The 15522-nt window shown below is 39.2% G+C and overlaps 1 pseudogene; it reads right to left on the bottom strand.

Moving 5' to 3' along the window:
- Nucleotides 1-2571: 2571 nt before the first annotated feature.
- On the bottom strand, nucleotides 2572-4152 carry LOC121482999 (annotated as a pseudogene).
- Nucleotides 4153-15522: the final 11370 nt, after the last annotated feature.

The following is a 15522-nucleotide window of genomic DNA, read 5'->3' as shown; positions in this document are numbered from 1 at the left end:
CATTGATTTAATTAGGACTTTTTTTATCAAAGTATTTTTAGGTTTGGTTATTTGATTTCACTAAACCTCAATTAAAAGTTAGACATTTTCCCTTGTTCTACATAATTGTGAATTACTTACATTTTAGTTATATTTTCAGAATGGATTATTGTATCACCAATAGTAAACCTATTTTCAGAATGGATTATTCTATTACCAATAGTAAGACTAAAATTTAATACATTATTATCTTCAGATATTGATCTGAGATTAAGTATTGTTGAGGTAGAAAAACTTTATTTAGTATCAAAGAACACCTCTCTTGCCTTTGTTTCAAGGCATCTGTTTCCCTTTTATTACCTGGCGGGCTCAGAAAGCTGATCTTATTTTCTTTTGTCTTTATTATTTAGTGTCAAAGGGTCTTATGATGGTCTTCCCAGGATGATTTATGTTTGTCTTTTAAAGTTGGACACTGAGAGGAAAAACTAAATGTGTGTGTGTATCTGTATATATACATATATATATATATGTATATATACAGATATACCTAGATATACATGATATAAACATATATATCATATACACACATACACATTGTCTATATATGGAGTTAAGTAAGGGCCAGGAAAATAAAAAGCTGAAAGATCAAGAGAATGTGAGAATCCTAACCTTCCATTCATATTATACTAAATCTAGACCCTGCTTTTTGAGGCTCACTTCTGCTGAGCCCTTCCTTAGCAATAAACTCTAAGTTCCATAAGAGCAGAAGTATTTTACCGTATTGGTCATTTGTGCATTTCCAGTGCCTGTCACTGTATCACAGTGCCTATAAAATACTAAGGTATATTTGTTGAATTAATAATCAAAGAATATTTTTTTCTTTTTCAAGTTTTATTTAAATTCCAGTTAGCAAACAGGATATTATTAATTTCAGGTGTAGAATTTAGTGATCCATCAGATACATACAATACTCAGTGCTGGGACACCTGGGTGGCTCAGCAACTGAGCATCTGCCTTCAGCTCAGGGCGTGATCCCGGGGTCCGGGTTTGAGTCCCATATTGGGCTCCTTTCTCTGTGTGTCTAATGAATAAATAAATAAAATATTTTTAAAAATACCCAGTGCTCATCACAAGTCCCCACCTTAATACTCATACACATTTAAACCACCCTGCCTCCTGTCTTCCCCTCCAGCAACCCTCAGTTTGTTCTCTATAGTTGAGAGTCTGTTACGTGGTTTGTATCTCTCTCCCCACCATGTACATCTGTTTTGTTTCTTAAATTTAGCATATGAGTGAAATCATATGGCATTTGTCTCTCTGACTTATTTTGTTTAGCATAATACAATCTAACTTGATCCATGTCTTTACAAATAGCAAGATTTCATTCATTTCTATGGCTGAGTAATATTCCATTGTAAGTAAATCTTCTTTATCCATTCATCAGTTTCAGGACGTTTGGACTCTCCATAATTTTGCTATTGTTGAAAATGCCTCCAAAAACATGGGAAATGCCTGTATCCCTTCAAATCAGTATTTTTGTATCCTTTGGGCAAGTACCCAATAGTGCAATTCCTGGATCAGAAGGGTAGTTCTACATTTCAATTTTTGAAGAACCTCCTTACTGTTTTACAAAGTGGCCACTCCAGTTTGCATTCCCATCGTGTAAGAGAGTTCCCCTTTCTTCACATTCTTGCCAGCACCTATTGTATCCTGTGTTGTTAATTTTAGACATCCTGACATGTGTGAGTTGGTAGATTATTATAGTTCTGATTTGTATTTCCCTGAAGATGAATGACGTTGAGCATCTTTCCATGTGTCTGTTAGACATTTGTATGTATTCTTTGGAAAAATGTCTATTCATATCTTCTGCCCATTTCTTTCTTTTTTTAAAGAATTTTTTTTAATTTTTATTTATTTATGATAGTCACACACAGAGAGAGAGAGAGAGAGAGAGAGGCAGAGACACAGGCAGAGGGAGAAGCAGGCTCCATGCACCGGGAGCCCGACGTGGGACTCGATCCCGGGTCCCCAGGATCGCGCCCTGAGCCAAAGGCAGGCTCCAAACCGCTGCGCCACCCAGGGATCCCTTTTTAAAGAATTTTTAAAAAGACTTTATCCATTTATTGAGACACAGAGAGAGTGAGAGGCAGAGACACCGGCAGAGGGAAGCAGGCTCCATGCAGGGAACCCGATGCGGGACTCGATCCCGGATCTGCAGGGTCATGCCCTGGGCTGCAGGCGGCGCTAAACCGCTGCGCCACCGGGGCTGCCCTCTTTATATATATATATATATATTTCTCATTAAACTTTTGTTTTAATGGGTCTCAAAATTCTGTGACAGATTTTTGGTCAAGTTGTTTCCATTAAAAAGTACTGGTTTTAAAAACTAATAACTTAAAACTGCCACACATGCACAAACAAGCTAAATGGTCCACAAAAACATTCTCCTTTCCTTCTAAAGGTTTTACGATGCATTGTTATCATTAACCAGTCTTTTACTATTAAACTTAAATGGCCAATTGACACAAACATTTCTGAGACCATTCTTCCACCACTGATTAAGACTGGGGTGGCAGGTATTGGGGATACTATTCATTTAGCCTTCTGAGCTTTCTGGGCAGACTTGGTGACTGCCAGCTTCAGCTGCCTTCTTGTCCACTGCTTTGATGACATCCACAGCAACCATCTGTGTCATGTCATGAACAGCAAAATGGCCCAGAGGAAGATAGAGAAGCTCTCAACACACATAGGTTTGCCAGGAACTGTATCAACAATGGCAGCATCAAGAACTTGGGACCGTCTTCCAGCTTTTCTCCAGAACGATGATATATCTTCTAGTTCAGCTCAGCAAACTTTCAAGCAATGTGAGCTGTGTGACAATCCAGCACAGGTGCATATCCAGCACTTATTTGGCCTGGATGGTTCAGGATAATCACCTGAGTCATGAAGCCAGCTGCTTCCATTGGTGGGTCATTTTTGCTGTCATCAGCCACATTGCCACGATAAACATCTTTGACAGATATGTTCTTAACATTGAAGCCCACATTGTCCCCAGGAAGAGCCTCACTCAAAGCTTCATGGTGCATTTCAACAGAATCTACTTTAGTTGTAACACTGACCAGAGCAAAGGTGACTACCATGCCAGGCTTAAGAACACTAGTCTCCACTCGGGCCACTGGGATAGTACTAATACCACCAATTTTGTAGACGTCCTGAAGGGGCAGATGCAAGGGCTTATCAGTTGGACGAGTTGGTGGCAGAATGCAATCCAGAGCCTCAAGCAGTGTGGTTCCACTGGCATTCCCATCTTTATGGGCGACTTTCCATCCCTTGAACAAAGGCATGTTAGCCCTTGACTCCAGCATGTTGTCACCATTCCAACCAGATATTGGCACAAATGCTACTGTGTCAGGGTTGTAGCCAATTTTCATAATGTAGGTGCTGACTTCCTTAATGATTTGCTCGTATCTCTTCTGGCTGTAGGGTGGTGCAGTGGAATCCATTTTGTTAACACCAACAATTAGTTTTTTTACACCCAGTGTGTCAGCCAGAAGGGCATGCTCACGGGTTTGCCCATTCTTGGAGATACCTGCTTCAAATTCACCAACACCAGCAGCAACAATCAGGACAGCACAGTCAGCCTGAGATGTGTCCGTAATCATTTTTTAAAAGATTTTATTTATTTATTCATCAGAGGGAGAGAGAGAGAGAGAGAGAGAGAGAGGGAGGCAGAGACACAGGCAGAGGGAGCAGCAGGCAGAGGGAGAAGCAGGGAGCCTGATGTGGGACTCAATCCTGGGTCTCCAGGATCATGCCCTGAGCTGAAGGCAGTGCTAAACCGCTGAGCCACCCGGGCTGCCCCTGTAATCATGTTTTTGATAAAGTGTCTGTGTTCTGGGCCATCAATGATGGTCACATAATACTTACTGGACTCGAATTTCCACAGGGAGATATCAATGGTGATACCACGTTCACGTTCAGCTTTCAGTTTATCCAAGACCCAGGCATACTTGAAGGAGCCTTTTCCCACTTCAGCAGCCTCCTTCTCAAATTCTTTGATACTTCTTTTGTTAGTCCCACCACATTTGTAGATCAGATAGCCAGTAGTGGTAGACTTGCCTGAATCTATGTGTCCAATATGACGATGTTGTTGTGAGTCTTTTCCTTTCCCATTTTGGTTTAGGTTTAGCAGTGGTTTTCGTGACACCTGTGTTCTGGTGGCAAACCCATTGCGAAAAAGCCCAATAGTTTATTTTTACTTTTGTTACTCTTATCATAGGAGACGTATCTAATAAGAGGTTGCTACAGCTGATGTCAAAGGTCACTTCTTGTGTTATCCCCTAGGATATTGATGGTTTCCTCTCTCACTTTTAGGTCTTTCATCCATTTTGAATTTATTTTGTGTATGGTGTAAGTTTCATTCTTTTGCATGTAGCTGTTCACTTTTCCCAATACCGTTTACTGAAGTGATTTTTTTTTCCATTGAGTATTCTTTCCTGCTTTGTCAAAAATTAGCTAACAATATGCGTTGCCTGGATGACTCAGCATTAAGTGTCTACCTTCAGATCGGGTCATGATCCTAGGGTCATGAAATCAAGCCCCATGTCTGGCTCCTAGCTTAGCAGAGAGCCTACTTCTCCCTCTCCCTGCTGCTCCTCCTGCTTGGGCTCTCTCTCTCTCTGTACTCAAATAGATATACAAAATCCTAAAAATGAAGAAAATTAGTTGATTATATAATTGTGGGTTCATTTCTAGTTTTTTTATCTTGTTCCATTTATCTATATGCCTATTTTTTTGTTTGTTACCATACTCTCTGGACCACTAAAACTTTGTAATATAATTTAAAGTCCATAATTGTGATGCCTCCAGCTTTGCTTTTCCTTTTCAAAGTTGCTTTGGCTATTTGGAGTCTTTTGTGTTTCCATACAAATTTTAGGATTGTTTGTTCTAGCTCTGTGAAAAATGCTATTTCAATATGGATTGTATTAAATGTGTAGATTGCTTTGGGTAGTATAGACATTTTTTAACAATATTAGTTCTTCCAATCCATGAGCATAGAATGTTTTTCCATTTCTTTTTTTCATCCTTAATTTCTTTCATAAGTGTTTTGTAGTTTTCAGAGTACAAATATTTTACCTCTCTGGTTAGGTTTATTTCTAGGAATTTTTCCTTCCTTTTCTATTTTTTTGGAATACTTTGAGAAGAATAGGTATTAATTTTTCTTTAAATGTTTGGTAGAGGGGATCCCTGGGTGGCTCAGCGGTTTATCGCCTGCCTTCAGCCCAAGGCGTGATCCTGGAGACCCGGAATAGAGTCCTACATTAGGCTCCCTGCGTGGAGCCTGCTTCTCTCTCTCTGTATCTCTCATGAATAAATAAATAAAATCTTAAAAAAAAATAAATGTAAAAAAAAAAAAAATAAAAAAAAAAATAAATGTTTGGTAGAATTTATCTGCGAAGCCATCTGGCCCTGGGCTTTTGTTTGTTGCGAGATTTTTGATTACTGATTCAATTTCTTTGCTGGTTATCCATCTGTTTAAGTTTTCTATTTTTTCTTGTTTCAGTTTTGGTAGTTTATATATATCTTGGAGTTTATTCATTTCTTCCAGGTTGTCCAATTTGTGGGCATATCTCTTATAATTGTATTTCTGTGGTGTTGGTTGTTATTTCTCCTCTCTCATTTGTGATTTTATTTTTTGAGGGGTCCTTTCTCTTTTCTTTTTGATAAGTCTGGCTATGGGTTTATCAATTTTATTAATTTTTTCGAAGAACCGGCTCCGGTTTCTTCTATCTGTACCTTTTTTTTGTTTGTTTGTTTCCATATCAATTATTTCTGCTCTAACTTTTATGATTCCCCTTCTTCTGCTGGCTTTTGGCTTCTTTTGTTGTTCTTTTCCTAGCTCCTATAGGTTTTAGGCTAAGTTATTTGAGACTTTCCTTGCTTCTTGACATAGGTCTGTATTTCTATGTAATTCCCCCTTAGGATCACTTTCCCTGCATCTGAAAGGTTTTTGACTATTGTGTTTTCAATTTCACTTGTTTTTCTGTATTTTTATTTCATCACTGATTTTCTGGTTGACCCATTCACTGTTTAGTAGCATTTTTTTAGCTTCCATGCGTTTGTGGTCTTTCCAAATTTTTTCTGCTCCTTTTATCCCCCTCCTCATCTTCTGAGACTCCGATAATATGGATACTATTTCACTTTATGGAGTCACTGAGTTCCCTAATTCTACCTTTGTGGTCTAATAGTTTTCTCTCCCTCTTCTTTTCAGCTCCCTTATTTTCCATATTTTTTTCTTAGATCACTGATTTGCTCTTCTACTTTATTTGTGCTTATTTTTATGGTCTCCATTTTGGATTGCATTAGTTGATAGCATTTTTAATTTTATCCTGATTAGATTTTAGTTCTTTTATCTCTACAGTAAGGGATTCTCTATTATTTTATATTCTTTTCTCAAGCCCAGGTAGTATCTTTTTTTTTTTTCCAGGTAGTATCTTTATAATTGTTGTTTTAAAATGTAATTCAGACATCTTATATCATAATTGGTTAAATCCCTGGAAGTGGGCAGCCGGGATGGCTCAGCGGTTTAGCGCCATCTTCCGCCCAGGGTGTGATCCTGGAGATCTGGGATTGAGTCGCATGTTGGGCTCCCTGCATGGAGCCTGCTTCTCCCTCTCCCTGTGTCTCTGCCTCTCTCTCTCTCTCTCCCTCTCTCTCTCTCTCTGTGTCTCTCATGAATAAATAAATAAATAAATCTTAAAAAAAAATCCCTGGCAGTGAGTACTACCTCCTATTCTTTCCTTTGGGGTGAATTTCTTCATCTCATCATTATGTCCTGAAAAGAAAAGAATAAAGGAATGGAAAATAAAAGCCTACAATAGGGGATCCCTGGGTGGCGCAGCAGTTTGGCGCTTGCCTTTGGCCCAGGGTGCGATCCTGGAGGCCCGGGATCGAGTCCCACATCGGGCTCCCGGTGCATGGAGCCTGCTTCTCCCTCTGCCTGTGTCTCTGCCTCTCTCTCTCTCTCTGTGTGTGTGACTATCATGAATAAATTTAAAAAAATTAAAAAAAAATTAAAGCCTACAATAACAACAAAAACAGAAAAAAAAAAACAAAGCTAGATACTGGGGTGTTTTGGTCTGCCTGTTAAAAGAAACTAGATTAGATCCCCAAATAAGAAAGATAGAAAAATACATCTATCTATCTAAAATAAAATATAGTAAAATGAAACAAAAATTTAAATATATATATATATATATATAAAACATTTAAAATAGAAACTAAAAAAGAATAAGAAAGGAATTGAAAAAAATAAGAAAAAAGCTGAAAAAATAATACTAAAAGACAAAAGAATAAAAATACAAGGACTGCTATATACTGTTTTCTCCAAAAGCTAAAGGTTTGTAGCCCTCTATGATCAGTAAACTTGGTAAGAACAAGTTCTTCCTCTTCTGGAAGAGGGGCCTATTGCACTTTCTTGGGGTTGAATCACCCTAATGGAAAGGTGCCTTCAGTGGGCTGAGGCAGGGCTCGGTATAAGCGACTCTGGACTCAAGTAGGTGGCACTGTTTTATTCCCTGAATGCTTTCAGCCCTGATGGGCAGGATGAATATAGCTGTGCCCTCCCTGCTCTCTAGCCCTAGAGCTGAAAATTTGTGCCCCTCACTCTTCAATGAGTCAGCTTAGGAAAGCAACCAATCACTGTCTCCCCAGTTTCCATCAGAACTCTTTGTTCACCCAGCCTGTGATGGAGCATTTTTATCTTAGGTATGTGACTGTGTTTCAAAACTCCAAATTTTAGGGATTCCTGTGGTAGTGTGGACCCATGCTCTTCTTCCCAGGGGACGGAGGGTGTATCCCCATGCTTCTGCCTTTTGCTGGACCCCTGCCAGGAAAGCAGTGGCATGGCAATGCAATGGTTCACAGTTTATGACAACACAGAGCAGGAAGCCAGCACCTAGACTCACTCTTCTCATCCAGCTTCCTCACTTCTATGCCTGGGAACTCTGAAGCTCTCTGGCACCACTCATTCTTCTTATGACCCCAGGGAACCCCAGACCATTCTGTCACATCTGGGATTCCATACTGCTTCACCACTTAAGTACCTTTAAGCCAGCCACAACTCCCACTGTAGCAGACTTCTAAAAGTTCCAATTTTGCACCCTGCTGCCCACAATACTTTGCAGTAGCCTCCTTAAGCAGCCTACCCCTCCCTCCAGGACTGCATCCTCAGCAATATCACACCCAGATTCAAGTGTCCTTGCCTCCTATCTTGTAAGCATTGGTCGTTTTTGCTTTCTCAGATCACGGACTGATCTCACAGGTGTTCAGAATGATTTGAGAACTATCTAGTTGTATTCAATGGATGAAATACATTTAGGGTCCCCCTACTCCTCTGCCATCTTAACCTCCACTCCCCCAGAGGAAATGAAGCTGCAAGTTTAACAGATGACTTATTTTTTTTTCTTTTGACAAGGAAAGCAAAGCAAGCTATAAATATACTTAACAGAAATGGCGATATATAAAGGTAGTGCAGCTGGTGCACTATTACCAGATGAATCAACAATTAAAAGATGATCTCTATTTTTCTGTGGCACACAAAGTAATATATGGTTGCTGAGATTAATTAATAATTAAATTGAAGCTAAGGGCTTTAATCAATCTCAGAAGCTGCTCATTATAAGCATACCACAACCAAACACACATGTCAAAATAGAGAAATATTTATATTCAATTAGCAGTTTGAAAAAACATCATATTTATTTTCTGGGAAGTATCTCAGGGGGATGCTAATTACTCAGAATGAAAGACTGATCAAAAGTATAGTTAAAAATGGAATGTTTTTTAAAAATGTCAGCACAAAAGAGTGAATTATGTTTGATAGGGATTTGGAGTCAGTGATTATTTTAGAAATGATGTCATTTAGGTATTTTTGTATAACTGCAGATTCAAAATACCTGTTGCAGCCAATAGAATAAAATTAGATTTCTTTAAGACTTTGATACTACAAATAAATCATTGGGCATGTGGAGGGGTAGTTCAGCAGTAGAGAAAACATTAAAATGGGAAACGAGATCTAGGGTCTCATCCTAGCTCTGTTATTAACTATATCCAATGGTCCCTTCCAGTTCTGAATTCTGTGATTTCCGAAAGGAATTTCAATCTAGCCAATGATAAAGTTTTGTTATGTATATATGCCCCAGAATCTGAAATTCGCATTAAACAATTTTACAAAATGTAATTTGCAAGCCATCATGATTTAGATCTTTAAACTGAGACCTCAATCTAATAAATGAAAGAAGACTTTCTGATTAGGATTGATAAAGAACCAATTATAAATATATTTAACTGATTGAGACCATTAATAAATGCAAACAATTATTCTATGAAGGCAAAGGAGGTTATATCTGCTTATTATATGCAGAACTGACATGTTTTATTAAAAACCATAGCTTATTCATAAGTATTATGAATAACATAAATGGATTTGCTTTTCTCGGAGATTTAAGAGGGAAATGGTACTTACAACACTGGAAGGGTAAAAAAGCATTTGATTTAACAGAAATGAGTTTTTAATGTTTCATGTTTTACTGGCTTTTGGTTTTTAGGAGAACTTCATTAAATGGATTGTAACCATATATTCACAATTCACAGCTCACATAATAAGCAATTCCATAAAGTCATTTTACTTTATATAACTGCAAAGCATTAGAGTGGCCTACTATTATTGCCATTATTTATTTTTGATTATTGAAGAATCTTAGTTATAGAGATCTTACTTCACTAGTTCACTACAAAACAGCAAATGAGAAAGATAGGGGAAATACAATGAATTATATGTATTTACATGACCTAATAATTTCTTTAAAATAAGGGTAAATAGGCTTAGAAGTTTTTGACTTAGAAGTAGTCCCAGAAAAAAAAACAACAACAATGAGTTCCAGCAATAGAGTGAGAACTCAGTTTATTATTTCTAGACTCTTTTTTATAATGATCCTAACTTATTTTTAAAATTTGAATTAAATTAGCCAACATATTCATTTCAGAGGTAGTTTTCAATAATTCATCAGTTACATATAACACCCAATGCTCATCACATCATGTGCCCTCCTTATGCCCATCACTCAATTACCCCATCCTCCTGCACCTCCCCTTTAGCAACTCTCAGTTTGTTTCCCAGAGTTAAGAGTCTTTTTTAAAAGATTTTTTTATTTATTAATGAGAGACACAGGCAGAACGAGAAACAGGCTCTATGCAGGGAGCCTGATGTAGGACCCGATCCGGGGCCCCAGAATCACGTGAAATCACTGCTTTTTGGGCCAAAAGCAGGTGCTAAACCGCTGAGCCATCCAGGCGCCCTGAGTTAAGAGTCTCTTATGGTTTGTCTCCCTCTCTGATCTCTTCCCATTCAGTTTCCCTCCCTGCCTTATGGTCCTCTGCACTCTTTCTTATATTCCACACATCATGCTAAGTGATACTAACTTACTTTTATTAGTAGAGAATACCCTGAACAATGTCCCAGTACTTAGCAACATTCAATAAGTGGCAGCTATGTCTGTCAATCTTTAGAGGCAATAATTTAGTGAAAATGAGCCCCCTCCCCCTGAAATTACATATTCTATGTCAGTGGTAGTTTTTGTTTGCCAAAATATTTTTAACTGAGTTAAACAGATGGTTGTCTTTCTTCCAAAGACTAAATAAAAGTCCAAAATAGGGATCCCTGGGTGGCGCAGCGGTTTGGCACCTGCCTTTGGCCCAGGGCGCGATCCTGGAGACCCGGGATCGAATCCCACATCGGGCTCCTGGTGCATGGAGCCTGCTTCTCCCTCTGCCTGTGTCTCTGCCTCTCTCTCTCTCTGTGACTATAATACATAAATAATAAATAAAAATTAAAAAAAAGTCCAAAATAAAAATTACCAAAGTAGCATACTTCTATTAGAAACAGGAATTTTGGGATTTCCCATGTTTGCATTAAAGGCCCAAAATACACTTTTTAAACAAAAATAAGATTATAAGCCCGAATCTATAAAATGTAAACTAATGCCTTATTAAATGTGAAGTTCCAAATATTATATGTATAATAATACAAAATATAAGTTACTGTAACAGACACAAATCAAAGTGTTATTGGTTTAATTGTGCACACCCCCAAAGGAATACTGAGTCATAACTTCAGTACCTGTAATGTAACCTTATTTGGATTTAGAATCTTTGCAGATATAATCAGTATGAAATGAAGTCAGAATGGATTAGAGTATAAATTCAGTGACTAGAGTCTTCATAAGCAAAGAGAGATTTGAGAAACAACATGGAAGGACATGTGAAAATAGAGGAAGAGATCAGAGTGATACAACTACAAATCAAGGAATACCAAGGATTGCCATCAACCACCAGAAACTGAAAGAAATTGGACAAATTCTGTGTCAGAGCTTCCAGAAGAAACCAATTCTCCTAACACCTTGATCAGACTTCTAAATTTCTGAGAAGTGAGAAAATAAATTTCTGCTGTTTAAGCCATTTGGTTTGTTACTCTTTTTTCTAAAAGTTTTTTTAGGATTTATTTATTTTTTTTTCATTGCAGTTCAATTTGCCAACATTTAGCATAACACCCAGTTCTCATTCTGCCAAATGCCCCCCTCAGTGCCCATCACCCAGCCACTCCAACCCGCTGCCCACCTCCCCTTCTACTACCCATTGTTTGTTTCCCAGAGTTAGGTGTCTCTCATGTTTTGTCATCCTCACTGATATTTTCACTCATTTTCTCTCATTTTCCTTTATTCCCTTTCATGAATTTTTGTATTCCCCAAATGAATGACACCATATAATGTTTGTCCTTTTCCAATTGACTTATTTCACTCAGCATAACACCCTACAGTTCCTTCCACGTGGAAGCAAAAGGTGGGTATTTGTCATTTCTAATGGCTGAGTAATATTCCATTGTATACATATACATGCATACAGTTTGTGTTACTTTTTCATAGCAGCCCAACATCTAAACACAAGGTATTCAGGAAAAGAATACTAAGAGAGTTAGTGAGAAAAAAGGTGAGAATTTTCTTTAAAGATCATATGCATACAGTGTTTGTCCTTCTGTGACTGGCTTATGTATTTAACATATTCCAGGTTCACCCATGTTCTCAAAAATGGCAGGATTCCTCTTTTTTTGATGCTGAATGATACTCTACTGTATGTATTGTATGTACCACATTTTTTATCCATTTATCTGTTGATGGACCTTTGCATTGTTTCCACATGCTGGCTATTGTGCAGAATGCTGAAATAAACAAGAGAGAGATAGATATATCTTAGATATCCAAATTTCAATTATTTTTTTTAAAATTTTATTTTATTTATTTATGATAGGCACACAGTGAGAGAGAGAGAGAGGCAGAGACATAGGCAGAGGGAGAAGCAGGCTCCATGCACCGGGAGCCTGACGTGGGATTCGATCCCGAGTCTCCAGGATCGCGCCCTGGGCCAAAGGCAGGCGCCAAACCGCTGCGCCACCCAGGGATCCCTCAATTATTTTTCATATATAACCAGAAGTGAGATTGCTTGATCAAATGGTAGTTCTATTTTTTTTAAAGTTACATTATTTCCATTGACACATCATTTTACATTCCCATCATCAGTGTACAAGGGTTACAATTTCTCTATATCTTCACCAAAACTTATCTTTCTTTTTTTGATAAAAGCCACCCTGAGAGTTATGAGGTGATAATATCATAGTGATTTTGTTTTTTTAATTATTTTTTTATTGGAGTTCAATTTGCCAGTAGATAGCATAACACCCAGTGCTCATTCCGTCGAGTGACCCCCTCAGGGCCTGTCACCCAGTCACTTGAAACCCCCACCAACCTCCTTTCCTACCATCCCTTGTTCGTTAACCACAGTTAGGTGTCTCTCATGTTCTGTCACCCTCTCTGATATGTCCCACTCATTTTCTCTCCTTTCCCCATTATTCCTTTTCAATATTTTTTATATTCCTCAAATGAATGACACCATTTAATGTTTGTCTTTCTCCAACTGACTTACTTCACTCAGCATAATGCCCTCCAGTTCCATCCACATTGAAGCAAATGGTGGGTATTTGTCGATTCTAATGGCTGATTAATATTCCATTGTATATATAAGCCACATCTTCTTTATCCATTCATCTGTCCATGGACACCTAGGCTCCTTCCACAGTTTGGCTATTGTGGACATTGCTGCTATAAACATTGGGGTGCAGGTGTCCTGATGTTTCACTGCATCTGGATCTTTGCAGTGAATTCCCAGCAGTGCAATTGGGTTGTAGGGCAGTTCCATTTTTAACTCTTTGAGGAACTTCCACACAGTTTTCCAGAGTGGCTGCACCAGTTCACATTCCCACCAACAGTGAAAGAGGGCTCCCCTTTTTCCACATCCTCTCCAACATGTTGTTGTTTCCTCTCTTGTTAATGTTCACAGGTGTGAGGTGGTATCTCATTATGGTTTTGATTTGTATTTCCCTGACAGCCAGTGATGCGGAGCATTTTCTCATGGCTTGTTGGCCATGTCTATGTCTTCCTCTGTGAAATTTCTGCTCATCTCTTTTGCCCTTTGCATAATTGGATTGTTTCTTTGTTGCTGAGTTTAATAACTTCTTTAGAGATCTTGGATACTAGACCTTTATCTGATAGCTCATTTGCAAATAATTTCTTCCATTCTGTAGGTTGACTTTTAGTTTTGTTGACTGTTTCTTTTGCTGTGCAGAAGGCTGTTATTTTGGTGAGGTCCCAATAATTCATCTTTCCTTTTGTTTTTCTTGGCATCATGAATGTATATTGCAAGAAGTTGCTGTGGCCAAGTTCAAAAAGGGTGTTGCTTGTGTTCTCCTCTAGGATTTTTGATGGATTCTTGTCTCACATTTAGATCTTTCATCCTTTTTTAGTTTATCCTTGTGAATGGTGTAAGAGAATGGCTTAGTTTCATTCTTCTGCATGTGCATGTCTAATTTCCCCAAAACCATTTATTAAAGAGACTGTCCTTTTTCCAGTGGATAGTCTTTCCTGCTTTGCTGAATATCAGTTGATCATAGAGTTGAGGGCCCATTTCTTGATTCTCTATTCTGTTCCATTGATCTATGTGTCTGTTTTTGTGCCATTGCCACAGTGTCTTGATGATCACAGCTTTGTAGTACTACCTGAAATCTGGCATTGTGATGCCCCCAGCTCTGGGTTTCTTTTTCAATATTCCCCGGGCTATTCGGGGTCTTTTCTGATTCCACACAAATCTTAAGATTATTTGTTCAAACACTCTGAAGAAAGTCCATGATATTTTGATAGAGACTGCATTAAGTGTGTAAAATGCCCTGGGTAACAATGACATTTTCACAATATTAATTCTTCCAATCCATGAGCATGGAATATTTTTCCATCTCTTTGTGTCTTCCTCAATTTCGTTCAGAAGGGTTCTGTAGTTTTTAGGTATAGATCCTTGACCTCTTTGGTTAGGTGTCTTCCTAGGAATCTTATGCTTTTGGGTGCAATTGTCAATGGGATTGACACCTTAATTTCTTTTTCTTCAGTCTCATTGCGAGTGTATAGAAATGCCATTGATTTCTGGGCATTGATTTTGTATCCTGTCACACTGCCAAATTGCTATATGAGTTCTAGCAATCTCTGAGTAGAGTCTTTTGGGTTTTCTATGTACACTATCATGTCATCTGCAAAGATGAGGAGTTTGACTTTTTTGGCTATTTCAATGCCTTGTATTTCTTTTTGTTGCCTGATTGTTGAGGCTAGGACTTCTAGTACTATGTTGAATAGCAGTGGTGAGATTGGACATCCCTGTCTTGTTCCTGATCTGAGGGGACAGCCTCCCAGTGTTTCCCCATTGAGAATGATATTTGCTGTGGGCTTTTTGTAGATGACTTTTAAGACACTGAGGAAGGAGGAGGGGGCAAGATGGTGGAAGAGTAGGGTCCCCAAGTCACCTGTCCCCACCAACTTACCTAGATAACTTTCAAATCATCCTGAAAAGCTACAGATTTGGTCTGATATTTAAAGAGAAAACAGCTGGAATGCTACAGTGAGAAGAGTTTGCGCTTCTATCAAGGTAGGATGATGAAAAAAATAATAAAGAAATATCCAATGGGGAGGGGCCCCCGGGAGGAGCCAGGCTAAGGCCACGGGGCGAGTGCCCCCAGGACAGAAAAGCCCCTCCCGGAGAAGCTGGGCTCACAAAGAGTTGGAGCAGGATCCCAGGAGGGGCGGGGATGCTCCCAGGGGCACTAAGAGAGGAACTGCGCCCCAAAGGAGAGCGGGACGCACGCCTGCGGGCCCTGGGAGCAGTTCAGTGGCGGCTCCAGTGGCGGCTCCACGCAAAGGGGGTTGCACTGCTCTGGGAGCGCCATTCCAGCGGTGCAGGCCTGGAGCCCAGGGTGTCAGGAGACACAGCCCAGGATCCCATGCTCCCCCCAGGGAGAGGAAAAGGCCGAGAGGGCACAGGACAGCAACGGGCTCCTGCCGCTGGGCGGCCCGGAGCTGTGCAGATTGGTGGCCACTGCCCCCGGAGCATCCA

This window comes from Vulpes lagopus, chromosome X (genome assembly GCF_018345385.1).
Source record: "Vulpes lagopus strain Blue_001 chromosome X, ASM1834538v1, whole genome shotgun sequence".
NCBI classification, from domain to species: domain Eukaryota; kingdom Metazoa; phylum Chordata; class Mammalia; order Carnivora; family Canidae; genus Vulpes; species Vulpes lagopus.
This window is presented reverse-complemented; position numbering and strand designations above follow the sequence as displayed.